The sequence below is a fragment of the Asterias rubens genome, chromosome 7 (assembly GCF_902459465.1).
Source record: "Asterias rubens chromosome 7, eAstRub1.3, whole genome shotgun sequence".
Lineage (NCBI taxonomy): Eukaryota > Metazoa > Echinodermata > Asteroidea > Forcipulatida > Asteriidae > Asterias > Asterias rubens.
The window spans coordinates 16,303,845-16,322,441 of NC_047068.1; the positions used below are offsets into that span (position 1 = coordinate 16,303,845).

Sequence of the window (18,597 nt, forward strand, 5' to 3'; positions counted from 1 at the left end):
GCCTTTAAGTAAAAATGGCTAACTACACTCAAGGAAGCAAAGTATTGGAAGAGTAATGGTTAATGAGTTTTAAAATAACCCGCAACCCCCCCCCCCCCCCAAGCTTCAAATGGTGGTTCATTTGAATAACTGGCCCCAGCTATTCTGTGGTCCAGATAAGCCCTGGATTTGAGAAGAAAAATCAATACGCAACCCTATTGTGATCCAGTCAGCAGTTTGTGTGTGACAAGTGAGTGGTTTTAACATGGCTATTGATCAGATGATCAGATAGAGCTTGTTGTGAATCCTGCGCATTGCATTATACATGTACATGGTCATGTCCCCACATGTACATGGCAGGAGTAACCCTGCGTACCCACAAACAAGAGCGCCAAATCCATATGTACACACAGTTACATACAAACAGAACGCTGGGATGACTGACTGAGACTGGATCGGGTCCATAGTCTACTGTTAAGCGTAGTCTACTGCACTGTGGCATGTAAGGCTTCATACTCAAGGTACCTTCGTTCAGCCTGTGGTTTATAGCATAGTGTTGAAATGTCTGGCCTGTGAAGGGTGTGTGGTTGTTTTTCAGGGATTCATCTTGGAGGGTTTGTGGTTTTGGTGGGTGACTGCACTGTAAGTATCTTACCTGCTTTGGAGGTAAAGAAATAATTCAATGTGATGTTTTAGTACTGAATGTAGGTTTGTGTACTTAAGTGGTTGAATGATGGGAAGGGTTGACAATGAAAGTTGATGGTTTAGTGCTTGTGGTTATTTTATGTCATGTAATGTACCTGTACCTTTACATGTACACAGTACTGGACTTCTACATGCTGTACACATACTTTTACCATAGACCAAGGATACACTATGTAGCCTACTTTTTCAGTAAGTGACCATCCAGCAGCACCAGCTAACTTTTTGTTTCAGTAGTCCAGAAGCTTCGTCACTTGCCTCCTTATTTTAAGGTTTTCTTGTTGTAACACTGTTATTTGTAGGGTACTACTTGAGTTTGAAACATTCCAAGCTGGCTGTGGTTTGACACAAATGTCATGTGTAGCTTTTTGGAAGCAGTGAACTAGCCAGCAAAACAACTTGGACAGAATTTTGACTGGTCCTCGGGATGTATATATAACTGGCATTTGGCCAGCAGAGAATGCTGCCATACAGATCGGATTAGAAAAGAAGAACTGTACTTGCATGCAGGTAAACATTGTAGCAAGCACTAAAACTTGCTGAAAATTTGCCCCCCCCCAAAAAAAAAAAAAACTCAAAACAAAACAAAACAAACAAAAACACACACTTGGGCACATCAATTTTTGTGTACAACAAATGAGTTATCCATCTCTTCCTGAAAATGTTCTCATATTTGCAATGCTTTGATGTCCGTAAAAACTAATGACCAATAAAACTTTCTTGGTAAAGGGCACTGGAGAGCTGTTGAAATTACAAAACATTGTTAGAAACGACCTCCTTTTGGAAAAAATGTAGTTTTAGAGAAAGTTGTTTTATAGAAAGATTTTTCACCCCACCCAAAAAAGAGAATCTGAAAAAGGCTATAGGCATGAAGCTTTACTCAAGCATCTTTGACAAATACCATCAGTTTACATGTACATGTACCCTGCCTTTAAAAGTAATCGTTCTTGTGTATTATTCCACATGTATTTTAAATCAACATGAGCTGCATCCCAATAGAAATGCAATATAATTCAGTACTCTGTTGATTATGATCAGTTTATTATGTGCTTCTCCGTTTCCATTTCCGGTGCTTTGTCATGTAGAGAAGATTTGATTAAATTCGGTCTCCAACACCTGATCTATTTTTCCCATCATATTCGACAGTAATAACTCATCGCCTGTTGGTCAAAGAGTTTTTCTCTTGTCAGGTATGCTGTGAATCCATGTCAGATAAATTACAGTTGTCCTCGCATTGTGATAAATTATGTATGACTCAAAGGACAGTTGACTGTTTCTGTTTCTACTACGGCCATCTTGGTCTGCTACCTTCATGTAAATATGCGTGAATTACATACACTCAGAACATGCAGATGTTGAGGTGCAAGACTTAATTTTATTCCAGATAGCAGTCTCTTGTGGGCAGAGTTGAGCGTTAATATTGTTGACAAGAAGTTGTTTCATTCTTGGATTAAATCATTGAGGGCCGCTAGCCTCATGGCAAAATTTTGTTGCTCCGCTTAGCACCAAAATCTGCGTTATTTGATTCTATAAGCGCAGAATTTTGTGGTACATGTAAGCAGGGCCATGGACTTGGGCCATCATTTATGCTAGTCTTAACTGGGAACATAGGACGCTGCTGAAGGGTTTTTTGATCCGGGCATGACAACATTTTCTCCTCCACTAATGTGTATCATGTAGTAAAACGACCATCGTTTACAAAACATGAACTCTTATTATTAGTTGTTTGGTTCCACTGTTTGTACTCGGGCAAACTTTGCCAGCTGATTTCCTCTTCTATTTTAGTGTCATAGTTGGCTAAAAAAACACTGTACAAATTTATCTGTGCATTTCCTCTTTTGTTTCTTTCAAAGACAAACAATAGTACTACCATAATATTGCATGCAAAGTTGCTTGTCTGATATTATAGTGGTTCAGGATCTATTTGTGCACATTGCCCCTCCCATGTCTTCCATGGTTAGAGGAAAATCTCCACTTAAAGTGATAGACATAGTAAAGATTTCCCCTCCTTTGGGGACTGGTTGGAGTGGCATAAATGAATAAGTAGCTCAATTAGTCATGCGTTTTTTATCGTAAAGCTGAAAATGAGGTCAGAATATTTATTTATTTATTATTTAATTTATTTTGCTTTCTTTAAACTGCATGGTCTCAAAATAACTTGGTAACCATTTACTCGATGCAAATTGTAAATAAAGGTCAACATCTTGCTGAGTGGAATTGCAAGGCACGCTAGTTTAACTCCCTTTTAAATTGAAGCAAATGTGATTTTAAAAATAATTGGAATCAAGTCCAAAGTCTGTGATGGCCTGGCCAGCAATCACAAGATCAATATCAACAACCCCTTATTGTCAAAGTTTAACTGCCTGTGGTTAAGTCAACAGCATTCAAACTTTTATGGAGAGACATGTGAGACCAACACTCTGAAAGATAAAATAATCATTTGGCTGTTTTTTCCTTCTTTTCTTTATACAGACCGAACAGCAATTTTGTGAGAATAAAGTATCTTTGAAATAAAAAACGGGCCTGATGCTTCGATATTGCAAGGGCACTGGCCAAGGCATTTTCCTTTTTTGTTCAGTGTGCCTCTATGAGGAAAATGTAAATTTCTATTGATCATTTCAAGGGGCACCTTGGCAATGACCAAGGGCACTGAGGATATTGCTTCCATTGCTGCTGGAAGCTTCAGGCCTGGGCAAAGATTAAATAGACGGGAGTTATTCTGTTGTTTCTTTTTAAGTCAACAAACTGCTTGTGCAGTATATGCACATTGTACAAGTATCTAACCCCAGTCATGTCAGAGGCACCCTGTTGTGTATCGTGTACATGTACAACACAATCCTGCAGTTGGAAAGTGCTCTGGCTGCTGAATCCTTCAAAGTCCATTAGTGCTGAGAAAAGATTATTTTGTAAACTTGAAGTTAACACTGGAACGCAGGCCAGGGGCTAGTGACATTATTAGCGTCATACATGTACATGTACCAGCAAACTCATGACCGGGCAACTCTGGGGGTCTTTTGAAGGGGCACCAAGTACAATGTAATATCTTGAATAAGATAATTCCATAGTTGACTTCAAGTCTGTTGTAAAATGTTGTCAATAAAATATCATATATATATATATGCATTTCAGGCATTTGTTTTGAAAAAATAATAACAACTTTGAGATCAAATTGATTCCATATAAGGCACCATACATTATGAAATGTAAAATACTGTTGCAGTTTTACTGGAATATTGAAACCAATGCCCCTTTGGAGTCGCTATTACCAGTAGGATATCCAAAATCATTGACAGCCAAGTACTCCACAGTATTAACTCTCTACAGGTGGAAAGGTCACCCGCTCAAATTTCCTGGTTGGGTTATTTTGGAGGGTGTGACGTCTGCCTACAATAAAAATACACACAGAAGACTATACTTAAATGGACACAATTTTGTGCACAAGACTCCTGATGGATTATGTTCCCATGACACCTATGAAATCTGAGCTACATGTATTGTGTTCTGGCTATTAAAACCTGAATGCGGGTTTTCTAAACAGACAGGGGACAGCTTTGGTAAAAAGAAAATGGATTTGAACTTCTGCAATATTAAAGTACGATGCACAAATCACACAATCATGAAAAATTTAACCAGAGTTTAAGGAAAATGATTTCTCAGAAGACTGGAAATGGATAAACAAAACTCATGAGAAATGTAAGAAACTTAAACACAATACAGTTATTCAATTTGTTGGATATTATGTCAGTATTGTCCTTACCCCCCCCCCCCCCCCCCCCCTTCTCAATGGTGCATTCTCCCTATCAGCTAATAGATTAAACAACGCAGTGCAGGTTCTGGATATTTATTTTGTGAAAGGGGCGTGGCATACGAGCCATGGAGATAGCACAAGCAATGTATTCCCAGGTTCTGTTTGTCTACCAATATTTTATGTCAACAGAACTCTGTACACAATGTACTTTTCTCTTTTCATTTGGCAGGGGCTCTGATAATAAGAGTTAAAGTTGTGCATGGATGTGTGATTGTGAACATTAAAAGTAATTGTTAGTGGAGGTTTTACATTTTTAGTTAGTTTTTGTTTATATAGTCGTTGAAATAAAACTAAAAAATTTTTCAATCTCTTTGAATGATTAGATTAGTGACATGAAATATTTTGTTGTTGTGACAAGATCATTGGTTAGTGCACTACTTGCAGGGAAAAGGAAGTTTCAGACTTTGATCTGACTTCAGACTTTTTAAATCTGCATGTTTGAAGAACAGCAACTCTTATTTTTTCCATGTAAAGAAATTCTGTTCTTTGATCTACTTCTCTAGTGCTGGGGACATTGTTCTCAAAAGCTCTGTGAAATCTAAGTCTAAGAGCAAGCTCGAGTGTGCACTTTTTAATCGACCGGTGATTGACCACTGACTAGCAACGTACATCATGCGCAGTGACAGACTCATTAGACATGACTCGTTTGGAAGTCTAGTCAACTGTTGGTACGGTGTTCAACACTTCCATTGCCGTCCACATTTTCGCTATAGTGTCATTGGTTCCCTTCTGCGCTTTACACATGTTAGCAAGGAACAGGCTAACGGGACCATGGAAGAAACCATGTTACCGAGGCTGGTTCCAAATGGTCGACCAAAATAGTCAACCAGCCTCTGTTCAAGTCAAAATAATTAACCTTTAGTTAATAATGGCGTGCATTTGAACTTGCTCCTAGGAGTTACTAAAAGTTGGAAATGCCACTATTTCAGCCTACTTCCTAAAAATCTGCATCTCAGTTTCAGACTTATTTGTAAACGAGGACTCTCATTCCTGATTTATTGCAAAATGTTACTCAATCTTTTCTTCCGTTTCTCGTTTGTATCTTTACAGAACCACGATGCATGCATGTAGTGTGAGCCACATGAGAGTCACATTACAATCACAGCTGCAGGTCTACTACTATTAAAACAAAAACGAAAAAGAAGAAGGTAAGGTTCAGATTAGAGGAAGAAAAACAAACATGTTGCAGCCATCTTCGTTTTTGATAAAAGATTAGTCAGAATTGTTTCCAAGTGGTGCAGCTGGCTAGCTCAGTGTTTGAAACCATCTCTATTTTATTTGAACGGTGACTGGTGAAAAGTTGACTGACTGGTGAAATAACAAGCTTACTGGTCCTGCTGCTAGGCGAGTAACTACAAAAGTGTATGTCAAACCCTGAGAGGGCCCCAATATTTTCTCTTCCTGACTTTTGATTTGTTTAAAACGAGCAACAGTCGGCTATGGCTGCCACACAAATACTGAAGGCCGTACATGTACTTGTAGCTATTGCCAATGTCATTACTTCGGACAAGGCCATGGCAACGAATATGGCACCACCATAAGACCACCGCCTGATGCGTGGGTTTTCATCTGTTAGGGGGGCAGGGCATGTTTTAATTTGCAAAGTCTGCTTCAATTTGACAATCTTGAAGGCTACATGTACATGGGAATATTTTGAAGGGACGTTTAACCAGGGCTATGGCCTCTGTATATTATAACATCACCTACGTGTGCATGTAAAAGCCACAAACTGTTTTTATCATACATTATTATGGGATGTCTTTCCCTTTCCTGATCATATGTATTTACTTTGCAAATTTTATCTGCACTAGGCACATTATTGTGTGCTGAGGAAGCATTATCAAATAGGACATTATCAAATAGGACCCTGGACTGGACACAACTTCATAAAGCTGTTCAGCCTCTAAAAATGCTCAGCAAAGAAGAATCTTGCTTAGCAGAATTTGGTTATCAGCCAAAGTATGTAGGCCTGCAGCACTTTGTTTTTTTTTCACTGGTTCCCTGTTTTGTTGGCACAGCAGATTGAAGCCAAGCACTCATTTGGACTAATCAGCTTGATGAATTTGAGCCGATAAGAGTACTGTTATGGTTGCACTATGTACAAGTAACAAGCATTTTTATCAGGGTAGCTGCTTTAAATGTTAACCAAACAAAGATGGCTACTTCAGTCTCTGCAGAGCTGTTATTCTGCCTAGGAAAATGGAATGTCAGTGACAATGCCCTGAAAAAAAAAATAGGAACTGTTTTCTCTGACAATACATGTACATGTAGTCCTTCTTCTGCTGAAAGTTCTGAAACTGTTTTTGTGTAAATAGTCTGATTGTTGATACTGAGTAATTGGCTAGGGAACAGGGTAGCCTTGACATGTCCTACAGTGGGAGAGATTGGGTCTCACAAACAAAAAGTGATATTTTTTTACCTGGGCGGATCCTGCTAGGAGTAACACCTCTTAAATCAACAGAAGTCTGCTTTTTCGCTCCACTGGGTAAATCTTGCATTGTGAAGATGGTGCAAAGTAGCCAGGGGATGGGAAGTGCATACCTTTACTGGAATTTAGAAACATTTTCACTGTGCCACACACGCACTAAAATAAGGCGCTCTGTTGATTGATATTATATGCAATGCTGGACATTTTATTGACAATGAATTGGGAAAACAAATCACAAATTATGGAAGTTCAACCCAATTTAGGTTCGCAAAAAAGAAAGCATTTGAGTTGAAAATACATATGTACATGTAGCTATGGGGAACTGAGGGTAGGAGTTTATACATGTATTCCTCTTAAAACAGCCTACAATGTACATGTAGTATAAGGAAACGTGCACCAGGCAAGGCGTTACAAAGAGATGCAGTACTTGGGGGGGGGGGGGTAGTTGAAATAGCTGTTTGTTCTACATCTCATTAAAGCCAGAGTGTATAGGGGAGAACATATATTGTGTATTACAGAAAGCCTGGTTCCATTTCTTAAACGCCCTGAAATAGAAAATATGTTCAAGGCTGTTCATATACAATTTGACATCATTCCACTTGTACTTCCCCACTCCTCCCTTACAGCATGCAGGAATTCCTAATTTCAGCTAAAATGACATTATGAACCTTTTAGCAGCATCGTGCTGAACAATGAGATGTTTGAATTCCCAATGCCCCTTGATGTTTGAATTCCCAATGCCCCTTGACTGTTGTGTGCAGAGTATTACTCAACCTCTGTATCACAAGTCTCATTGGTTTACTTTCATGTTGATGTGAGATAGTGGATATTTGGGTTAATATTGGTTCTGATTCTGACTGCAAGACTGCATGTGTAGGCCTTTAATTTTTTTTTTTAAATGGGTGCTATTCTTTTTCAACTTTTTGTCTCTCTAGTTTTTACAATAGACCGATCCATTAGGCTCCGCCCACGACGCATGTGCGAGCAAGAACACGTGAGCCTCTCCAATGCCTTTCTGCACAACTCTGCCGCGCGGGCCAAGCATACGCGCACGCATGTCGGACCTTATTTGTCGGACCTTCGTTGGGTTGTGATTGGTAAATACGCAATGGGGCGGAGCTTAATGGATCGGTCTATTGTTAACAATATGTTCAAGATTAAAGATTCAAATTTTATTTAACTATGAGCATTTTCTTCCTGTATGTGATAAGTGGAGTTTATAGACACATTGAAAATAAGTAAACATGAACTCTAATAAACATTTAAAACACAAATAAAATACAAGAAGAGTCGCTAACAAATATTTTAAAACCCCCCACAAAAACACACTAAGGGGATATGATGGCAATTTGAAGGGATGGGAGTAGGCAGTGTGGAGCAGAGGGTGAGGGTGGGATGAAGTGCAGGAAGGGGTAGATATGAAAAATATACAAACCATAATTACTAAAACTTTGATTAAAACTTGAAGTTTTCTAAATGTACATGTACATGTATGTTGCCAGGGGTTTGGGTTGTGGATGTGTTTTTTGTTTAAACCTCCAAAATTAGTTACTTCCTGTTTTATTAGAACCAACCTACATAAATGTAACCTTCTTTAGGAGGAACCTGTCAAGGCCAGTCTTCTTTATAAAAAGTTGGAACATAACAAGCTTCTGGATGGTTTCAATACTTGGTTCAAATCAATGAGGACAGGGTGTGTCGCCCCCCCCCCCCCCCCCCCCCCCCAACACAAGCTGTCATAATTGAATAGAAGGTTCATGTACCCACAAGTAACATGTGTACATCATGATATTTCATGACAGGTGTCTGTAATGTTCAGAATTGCCATTTGTATCACATTGCTCGGAATCATCATATCAAGGCCTCTGACAATGTGCAAGTATTACTGCTCCCCTCCCCCCTTTCCATTTACACATTACAGTGGAAAGCAACACTTCATGTGTGTCCCTAGCCTTCGGATTCGTAAATCATCACTGCCCTGAAGCAGCCATTCACCCATGTTATTATCCAAGGATATCGGACGCTTCAACACACCCGTCATCGCCTGGTCCTCGTTTATCAGCCAATCTTCTTCACATCCATATGCCTCTGACATTTCACAGATCCAATCCCCCCCCCCTCATTACTTATATTTAAAACAACGGCTGCATGCTATGGAATTACCTTCACTGGCTGGGATCGTGGTTAAGTCTTGCATTTTATGAAGAAGGCAATTCGATATATTGATAAAAAGGGTCACTAGGTGTGTTTTGTCAGCAGCCGGTTGGGTCTTTGGCCAGCTTGTTTGGCCCGTATTGACTTAACAATCCTTTCCCTGATTTGATAAAGTGGCTGTGTTTTGGACAGATTTTTCAGTAGTGAGAGAAGCACCAGTATGTTTTGGTATTTTTTTTCCCCTTTGAATCACAAGAGAAATTTTTCAGTGAGACGTGCCATATATTGATTGATGTAAGTGTGGGAAATTGTGAATTTTTTTCAGAAGATCACACTAGTTTTTTTTTTTAAATGAGTTTTTTTGTTTTGTTTTTATATATTGAAGGAAGAAATTATCAGTGAGACTCGGAGAGTATTGATAGGCCAAGTGTAGGAGGTTGTGTTAGGATGTGTTAACGAACTCCTAGACCAGAGAGCTTTCATTCTAATTGGCTGATAAATGTGCACTGGCCTGGAACTTCGTCTGTAACAGCGCAGCGGCATTTTTAATTGTTCAAAGGGAACTTCTGATTGGAAATTCTTTATTTCTAAGTTTTTTTGAGTATTTTTGAGGAAACTTTTTAACAGGTTGGCATAACTAGGGGCCTGGGGGCAGGTGCTAAAAAATGTTACCACTTTGACCGCACTTAACTATAAGGCCAGGATCAGTGGGGCAATAAGGACATCCCTAATTTAAATTCAAGCCTTGTTTTGTTTTAAAGTCACCTGGAAGTGGTATTTTTTTAAAATAAAGCTGTTGTCACTAAAATATGTGTTTTTACGAGAGGATTGTGAATAAAAAGTTAACTAAGGTTTAAAAATATTAGTTTTGATTGTATTTCCAAATTTACGAGTAGGCCCCGACCCAAGAGGGCGCTGTTCGTGACGTAATTCAAGGCGCGATATTTGAAGAGGAAATTTGTAGTCGGGCCCCCGAACATGGCACATCAAAACAAATTTAGACACGATTTTACACACATACGTACATTGAAACTTGAACATGTTGAACGCCTAGTGGTTTTTACAAAAGCTATTGCTGCTATTTTTATTTAACTATGCGACTTTTTAGTGACCAAATGGGTTGTAAGATGTGGGTCTGCCTACGTATTATTATAGAAATACGGCCACGGAGCAGACTGCACGCACGCACTATGGCTGCTGTATAATGTGCGGACGGTCACATAGGACCTGCACTCACGGTGAATCGCATGCGGTACCAACAAAAAATTGTGTCACTTGGCAAAAGCTAAAAACATACCCTCAAAGTTCAAACTTACCCGATTTTTTTCACGTTTAGCAAATGCTCCTCTGGGTTCGTCACGTCTTTCAGATACCTTCTTCGATTTCCCACTAGCTGGAAAAATTGTTGGGACGGCGTCATGTTTAAGAATGGCTCTTCTCGTCATGTCAAATGAGTGGTGTATCTTGGATTCGAAGCACGACGGCTCGAAGTGTTCGCTGCATAGCGCTGAAAAAGATGTCGGACCGGACCACTTTGCTCCAGTTAATCTGACTTTCGCAGCCCACAACCGCCTATACTTGGGATCTGCAGGAAATAGATGAAGACTGACCCCATCTTTAGTTGATTTGCTGCATCCAGCAGCAATACACCTGGTCGGCATTGCCGGAAAAATGCCAGAAAAAAAAAAAACCTTTTTCGCAGCGTACAAACTCACGTCTTAGAATTACATGTACTTTTGCACGTGTGTTTATCTACGCATCGAGGCAAAGTCTTCCTTTTCCTACGTCACAAAAGGGGTAGGCGGAGTTAACCCCCCAAGCACTTAGGTATTTTTTTTAACATATAAATCGTGACAAACAATTACTCAAAAAATTGTTTTATTGTTAATAAACATATACTCTTATGTTTAAAAGAAAAAAAATCCTATTTCCAGGTGCCTTTAAGCCTTGTAACAGTTGGCAATTGGGCCCATCAGCCAGTTTTGAAAATGTAATCAAAATCAGTTATTACTATCAGCGTACAAAGATCACTTTCATAATATCATTAAACAGACAACATTAACAGACAAAATATACCCCGGAAAATAAACAACTCAATCAAATTAGAGATAATTGTTGTCGAGAGACAGACATATAATACACAGGTCTGTAATTGATATTTTCAAAAGTGTTATCTCTTGGTTTAAGAGTAAAGTAGGAAATAAGCGATTTGATTGTTGAATAATATAGTTGAACAAATTCAATGCCATTTACACTGTTCACCCTTGTCGATGTAAATACTGGGAGTACGAAGCTTGCGCCCAATTTATACAGCATGCATTGAGTGTACATTATACAGTTCTGATGTGATTTACATGTATGAATTCTTGACACGCAATTACCATTATATGAATTCAAATCACCTGTCGCCATCGAACGATAAATCCAAGTATTATTTTGGTAGTTTATTTGATTGTGTGCTCTATCCTTAGCACATTGTACATACATGTACATTGTACGTACATTGTAGGTTAATCACCTGCTTTAAAGGGCGCTGTAAGCTCAGAATTATGTGGTAAACTGAGCCATGATATTTGGCCCATACTTTACATACACTGTACATTGTAGAAAATTCACCAAATGGCAGACCATACTGTACACACGCAGACACAGTATCCACATAGCATCCCCAGTGGGCAATGCATCATAAATTATTTCATCTCTGACACAATTTTGTATTTATTGTTTTATATTTTTTTCCTGCTGTAAATCTGGTGAATAACACAAGTGGCAGCTAAACGAACATTGACGTGGCACTCCTTCATTTCTGAATAGTAGGGAATATCAGTGCGAAACCTTCGTGTACATGTACCTGTAGGAACATATGGATTCTTTTTTTCTGTATTCGAATAGAACCCGCCACGATATGGCGTTTACGTTGTGGATACTGCAGGTTCCTGCAACGAGATTGGTAGGGAATATCAGCAGAGACCTACAGGCACATAGTATGGATTTTTTTTTTCTGTATACAAATAGAACCCACCCTGATATGGCGTTGACTTTGAGGGGATTACACTGCAGGTTCAAGTAAGGAAAGCTACGGCAGGATTGTACACGTTCCAATCCTGCCGTGTGAGTCACACAACGCGCCTTTAACAAGCGGGCTTTGCAGCTGATAAGACATTTCCCCTGTAGGATTTACACTGCATCCTGTTACTTTCTTGTTTTGTGATGGTGGACTCAAAACAGTTTTTTTGTCAGATAGCATTAGCTTGCCTTTTAAAGGGGAAAGTGACGCATTAAGGTTATTTTTTAAATTAAAATTATTACTATTTTTTTGTTTACAACCTCTGCATTTAGTTCTTATCTTGACAGATGCAAGATGCCGTAGAAAATGTCTGCAATTTTACCATAAATTTTCATTTAATCAGACCCTTTGGCATCAATTTGGAGTCTATTTCACTCATACTTACATATGTAGAGCACAATATTATTTTTGCATAATTCCCTATACCGGCAGGTAATATTGCTAAGAATTATATAGCATACAGGCACATGTTAGACCACCAAAAGGCAGCCACTAACTGATTAAAAAAAAATATTAAAATATTTTTCATATCAATTCTGTTAATGCTGAAACCAGTTCTTCAAACGGTTTGTCTACACCACTTCTTCAATAGCACAGTCTTAAGACCCCTGTTCTCTTCAGAATAATGCCACTATGGCTATATGACTGTTGGGTGGCAAAGTAAGATGCACTAGGCATTTGCAGTGATGTACACTGTAGCCATAGCCAATTGAAGACATCAAGTCAAATGTCTTACTAAGGTAATGTCCAATGTATGTATGTTGCATCTATGGCTATTAGCTGCAGAGGTTCATTTTGAAGAAGCTCCCCATTTGTACTGATCCAGAAATCCCAAGAGCTGAATCACTCAATTGAGACACTACCTTATTACAATTGTTTTCCTCCTTCAATCTTGTTAAAGCCATTGGACACTTCCGGTAAACAATATTGTCAAAGGCTCACACTTCGTGTACCACAACTTATATATAAAATAACAAACCTGTGGAAATTTAGGCTCAATCGGTCATTGGAATCGGGAGAAAATAACGGGAAAACCCACCCTTGTTTCCCCACGTTTCGCCGTGTCATGACATGTGTTTGAAATAAATCCGTAACTCTCGCTATCGAGAATTGATATTGTTTTAATGTTTTCTCAAAAAGTAAAGCATTTCATGGAATAATATTTCAAGATAATTCTTTCACCATTACCTTCTGTAAACCCTGTAAACTATTTGTAAATCTGTGAACTTTTAATTTTTGGTCTGTACCGAAAGTGTATAGTGGCTTTAACCAAGATCTACCTCCCCTTTAACCCTCAAATAGGTTAATCTAATCCCTGCGCTGCAGTGATGCTCTTACAGCCCGGCCATGGCGCGGCGACGCTGATGGTGCAGGCTAGTGTAGCGTTTGTGTTGACATTGGGTCACAAGCAGCATTTCACTCTTTAAAGCTAATAATGTGTTTCAGCTGTTCTTTGATTTGGTTGAGCAGATCATGTTTTATTCAAAAGCTGGCGACAAATTTAGGTTTCTTTCCCCACCTTGCCCCTTTTTTTATATCACAGTTGCAGACATGTGTCGCACTCGCCACCATACTGAACAAGGAATGTAGTGAAAGCTGTGAACCTGGCCTTGTGGTTATGATGATGAAAGGGAAGTGCCCTTTAGTCAGGAAAACAGGCAGGGTCTCATTTGGAATGAGTTTTCAGGCTGTGTGTTTATATGTCAAGCAAAAACAGGTCTCTGGAACTCTTATTTAGGAATGACATTATAATGTCGCTCTATGGTAATATAGTGTACAGTGTATTTTGGCTGGTAAAATTATTCTGGGAGGCATAGTTTTGATATGCTTAACTTCTGGTAAATCATAGCCGTTAACAGAGTTAATTTTCCAAACTAAATGTGGCTGCATGAAGGTCTAAATGTTCAAAGTAATTGATCCTGATGATGTCAAAGATCATTACATTGAATTGATTCAGAATATTTTTGTTATTTATTTAATGGAAGCACGTTGAATATGTCTTTATTCCTGTCATTTTGAGAGAGTGATATTCTTTTTTTCGTTGCTGAGAAATGTAATAATATGAAAATAACTGACATCTTCTAGAACAGAGTTGTTTGTTTTAAAGTGATGATTCTTTGCCTCTCTTATTAAATCCATTTTTTTTTCAATCAGTCCTATCTCTCACCAATCTGTGTGTTCTCTACGGTATGGTGTACCTTGACAGTCAATGGCACATCAACAGAGGGCCTCCATTGTTATTTACACTGATAGTCTGTGTCCACAGGCAGGGCAAACAAATCTCTCACTGCATATGTATCCAGGTCACCACAATGTGTGCAAGTTCAGACTTGTTGAACACACCCCAGCGCATTTAAGCGTCCAACACCTACACAAAAATTGCAAGCAGGAATTACTGCACAGTCTGTTTGTTGAAATTTAATAGGTTTTTTTTATGAGTGCTTTTATTTTACAATTTTTTCTGCACACTTGTGCTTGTCCATGTCTGAGTACTACATACATGTATGTCAAGAGGGTCCTGAAGATTTTGCTGGTTTTTTTCTCACTTGTCTTTCTTTTTACGAGGCAATTAGTTCTTGTAAAGTTGAGTGCATTCTCTGCAGCTGGATGTCAATTGCTCTGATGATTAATAATAATAAGTATCATATGATATTGTTGTTATAACAGCACTTATAAAGTGCCTGTATATATCCGATAAATTGCTTGAATGCACTGCACACAAACAAGCAAGAACACATACATTATTAAAAGCTAAACATGGTTAAAAAAAAAGAACATGACAAGAGCAAGCTAGTCGAAACGTTAGACAGCCCTTTTCAGGACTGAGAAGTCTCCCGAAATCCAAAAATCTACCCCGCGGTAGTAGAATATAATGTTATAAAATGTAGCAAGACAGTTCTATGAACAATAAAATCTACCTGGCAAGTACAAACATTATAGACACACACATGGTGTTACCCCAAACCCCAAACCAAATGTGTATAAGAACAGATTTCGTTTGATCTGGGATATCAATTATGAGAAGTTGGTATCGTGACAAGAGATCATGAAACTCAACTCAACACATTGGTTACCTGTCACAGAGGTACACTTATTCTCCATTTCAAAGCACTTTACCTAGTCACGCGTATTTGGAGTAAGACTTGATTTGTTTAGCTAGGACGTCCGTCAGAGTTGCAAAGTGCGTTCTGTGATAATATGGGGTGTTGTTGTTACAGTCTTGCATGACACCGTTTCTCTGTTGAAGGATATCATTGCTTAAATGGTATTTACACAAAAATAGAAGGGCCGTGTGTGCTTGCTGGGCATGAACCCTTCTGCAACATGTATGTGGTTTCATTTATGCATTGGATTATTTATTTAGCGGCTAGTGTAATATTGTTAGGGTTGGCTTTATGAAGGATTGTGAAACATTGTGACCTCTTTGTGTTTATGAATTGAGTCAATTTATGTGAGCATACATCAAAACTAAGTAGAACTTCCACATTTTCTTAAACTTGAAAAGGATTCTGCGCTAAATAGTCTTTTAATTTTTTTTTCTTCTGTGGTTTACTCAAACTACTTCTGTGTATGGATATGATGAGAACAAATTGTGTTTACAGAGAGTCAATGTATGTGAGCACACATCAAAAGTAAATAGAACTTCAAGGTTTTCTAACAACTTGAAAAGGATTTGCTAACTACATGATTGGTCTTTTGAATAATTGGTCTAGGCACTTTTTGTAGTACAACAAACACAGTGTGCACAGATTTACACTAAACTTACACAGTTTAAAGATAATGATTGTAGAAAGCTTCCCTGAAATTATTACTTGCTGAGGTGCTATGGTTTTTGAGATATGAGTAAAACAATGTCATGAAAATAATTTTTTTCTCACTGATCATGAGACGAAAATTATTTTAGCATGTAAAAACGTATTTTCACGATATTGTTTACTCATTTCTCAAAAACTACAGCACCTCAGCAACTAATATTTTAAGGTACGCTTTCTACTATCATTATCTTCAAACAGTGTAAGTTTAATGTATGTCTGTGGACATTGTCTTTTGTGTTACAAAAAGTACCCAAACCTTTTAAATAGCCTGAACATTCTAAAAATCTTGCACCATGTGTACATGTATACCAGCCCTTATACTCAATGAAACTGTTCCTACTTGTTTTCCAAGGGCCATATATTATGACTGACATGGGAAACTCAATTGCCATGTAACGACATTGCCACCTTGATATGTGATTATGATTTTCAAAACAACTTCTTGCAGTACGAATTAGTCTTATTTTTCTCTCTCTCTCTCTCTCTCTCTCTCTCTCTCTCTCTCGTTTCTTTTTTTGCAGGTGTATTTTTGCAATTTCAAGAATGTTTATCCAGTTGATAGAAAAAGTAAGTATGCAGATGTTTTAAACATACAGGAAATGTTTTGTAGGTACAGTGTATATGCTGTAAATGGTTCAGGTCTAATGAATCGGTTAGTATATTCATTGGCATACATGAAGGTTAAAAGTGACATATGTACACATAATGTGCATATAAAATGTATGTGTGTGTTTATGTTACCTGACAGTTACGCAAAGACTTAAAGGTGTTTATGGTTATATTATATATTGGTTTTTGTGAGCGTAATGCCGATTTATTGGCAAAATTTTCAAAAAGATATAAACAGTCATTGTACAAGTTTCAGGTGAATACAGTGTTATTTTGCCGAGAAGAAAAAAAAGCAAAAGACTGACACGGTATTGTCACAAGAACGTCAAATCCATCCACATTTACTTGCGAGGTGATAGCGGGTAGGACCACAACGCTGGCCGCAGCAATCCTGAACAAACACCAACCCTCAGAAATCTGTGAAACGATTCATGCATGAAACGTTTCCTCAGATTAAAATGTAATATGGTTTGGATAAGTAATATGAATTGAATATTTGTTTCCCACTAAAATAAATTAGAATTTGAGATGTATGAATTGTTTCTCAGATTTCTGAGAGAGGGTTGAATTTTTGTGGTGTCCGTTCGCGAATGCTGCGGCCAGAGATATATTGTTGATACCCACCTTCGACTTACTGAATGGGATGGATTAAAATGTTTTATTGATCATCATTGGGCAGCCATCTTGTTTTCGGTCCCAATGAAATCAATGCAACCAAATAAATGGAGACTTGAAGAAAAAACAGTTTCCCTGACGACCACACAGCCACATGTACAGTCTGCCATTTGGGGATTTAAACATACATGTGAAGCTATTCTGAGCGTCTAATTGTGCGCGCTTCGCTTTTAGAAGCACTCTGTACAGAAGTAACACATGGGGAATATGACTCAAGTAAGGTTTATAATTGATGATGTTGGTTGAATTGGGTCAGTGAATACAACAAATTAAAATGTGCTCAACACAACCCCCCCCTTTATGTATACAATCGCTTCTGCTGATACATGTAACATTTTGCGGACTTCTGATAAATTAAATTACAAATTCAATCTGAAGAGGAGAAGAGGGGCAATTGGCTGTGCATTGTGGAGAATTTATAAAAACATTCACGTATGAATACCTGATCGGAATCAAATGCATGACAGTTACAGCTTCAAGCCTTTGTATTGTGCATGATACGTGTATGTGCTCTTCAAACCTTTCAGAAATCAGCCATGAATATTTCATGTCAGAATCTTCAATATGATTAAAAAAAAGAAAAAAAAGAAGCAACATTGAAAATATATGTCCTGTATCGCGGTTAGAATGCATTGTTTGGCTTAACGGCCTACGGCAAGCAACAGTGCTTGACATACTGTATGTGTGCCACGACCCTTTTCTATTCCTGCTTGCGTATTTTCTTCCTTCTCTGTCTCTCTCTCCACCTCTCCCCCTCTCCGGCCCAGACAGGAAATGAATGTCAGTGTCTGGGATAGAGAAGCAGTCTGACTCACACTTTAGAAGTGCAGCTTCTTAAATGTCTTGACTGTCTAAGCTCGGGAAGAGGGTCATTTTCCTTACAGCGCTGATTTAATTGAATGCGCTAATTTTATTTACTTATTTTCCTTCCGATGATACGGCCTGAATATTTATGACATTTTCATGTTTGTATAATTGACCATATTATGTATTCTCGTCAGATGTTTCGGGTAAGTATTGTTATGAACCAGAGTGTTCATTTGAGAAGGTGCGTTTTTTTAAAAAGTACTGTTTTACTGTATTTACTGTAGTAAGTCTAGGGAGGCATGTTTAGTACATGGTGTAATTTACTGTGTAGATGAATGATTACATTCGTGCGCTGTTTGAAAAAGATGCTATTGACTGGGTGTGCACAATGTTGGGTACTTTAGATTGAAAATTCCAACATTCATATACGTGCATAGCTTCATGGTACAAAGATGGTCATGTTTGAAAATTTTTCCTAAAATAATTTTTGCTTGAAATGCTTTAATTTCTGAGAAAATTAGTGTGTGACATTTAATTTTGAGTCAGTGAAACA

The 18,597-nt window shown here is 38.2% G+C and overlaps 1 protein-coding gene across 1 annotated transcript in view; it reads left to right on the forward strand.

The window, feature by feature from the left end:
• Window positions 1–18,597, forward strand: part of LOC117292181 (trinucleotide repeat-containing gene 6C protein-like) — a 46,194-nt gene that overhangs the window by 11,313 nt on the left and 16,284 nt on the right. Inside the window, exons 2-3 of the mRNA XM_033774123.1 lie at window positions 5,540–5,637; window positions 16,475–16,520. The gene's annotated coding sequence lies outside the window, so the exon portion shown is untranslated. The remainder of the gene's footprint in view (window positions 1–5,539; window positions 5,638–16,474; window positions 16,521–18,597) is intronic.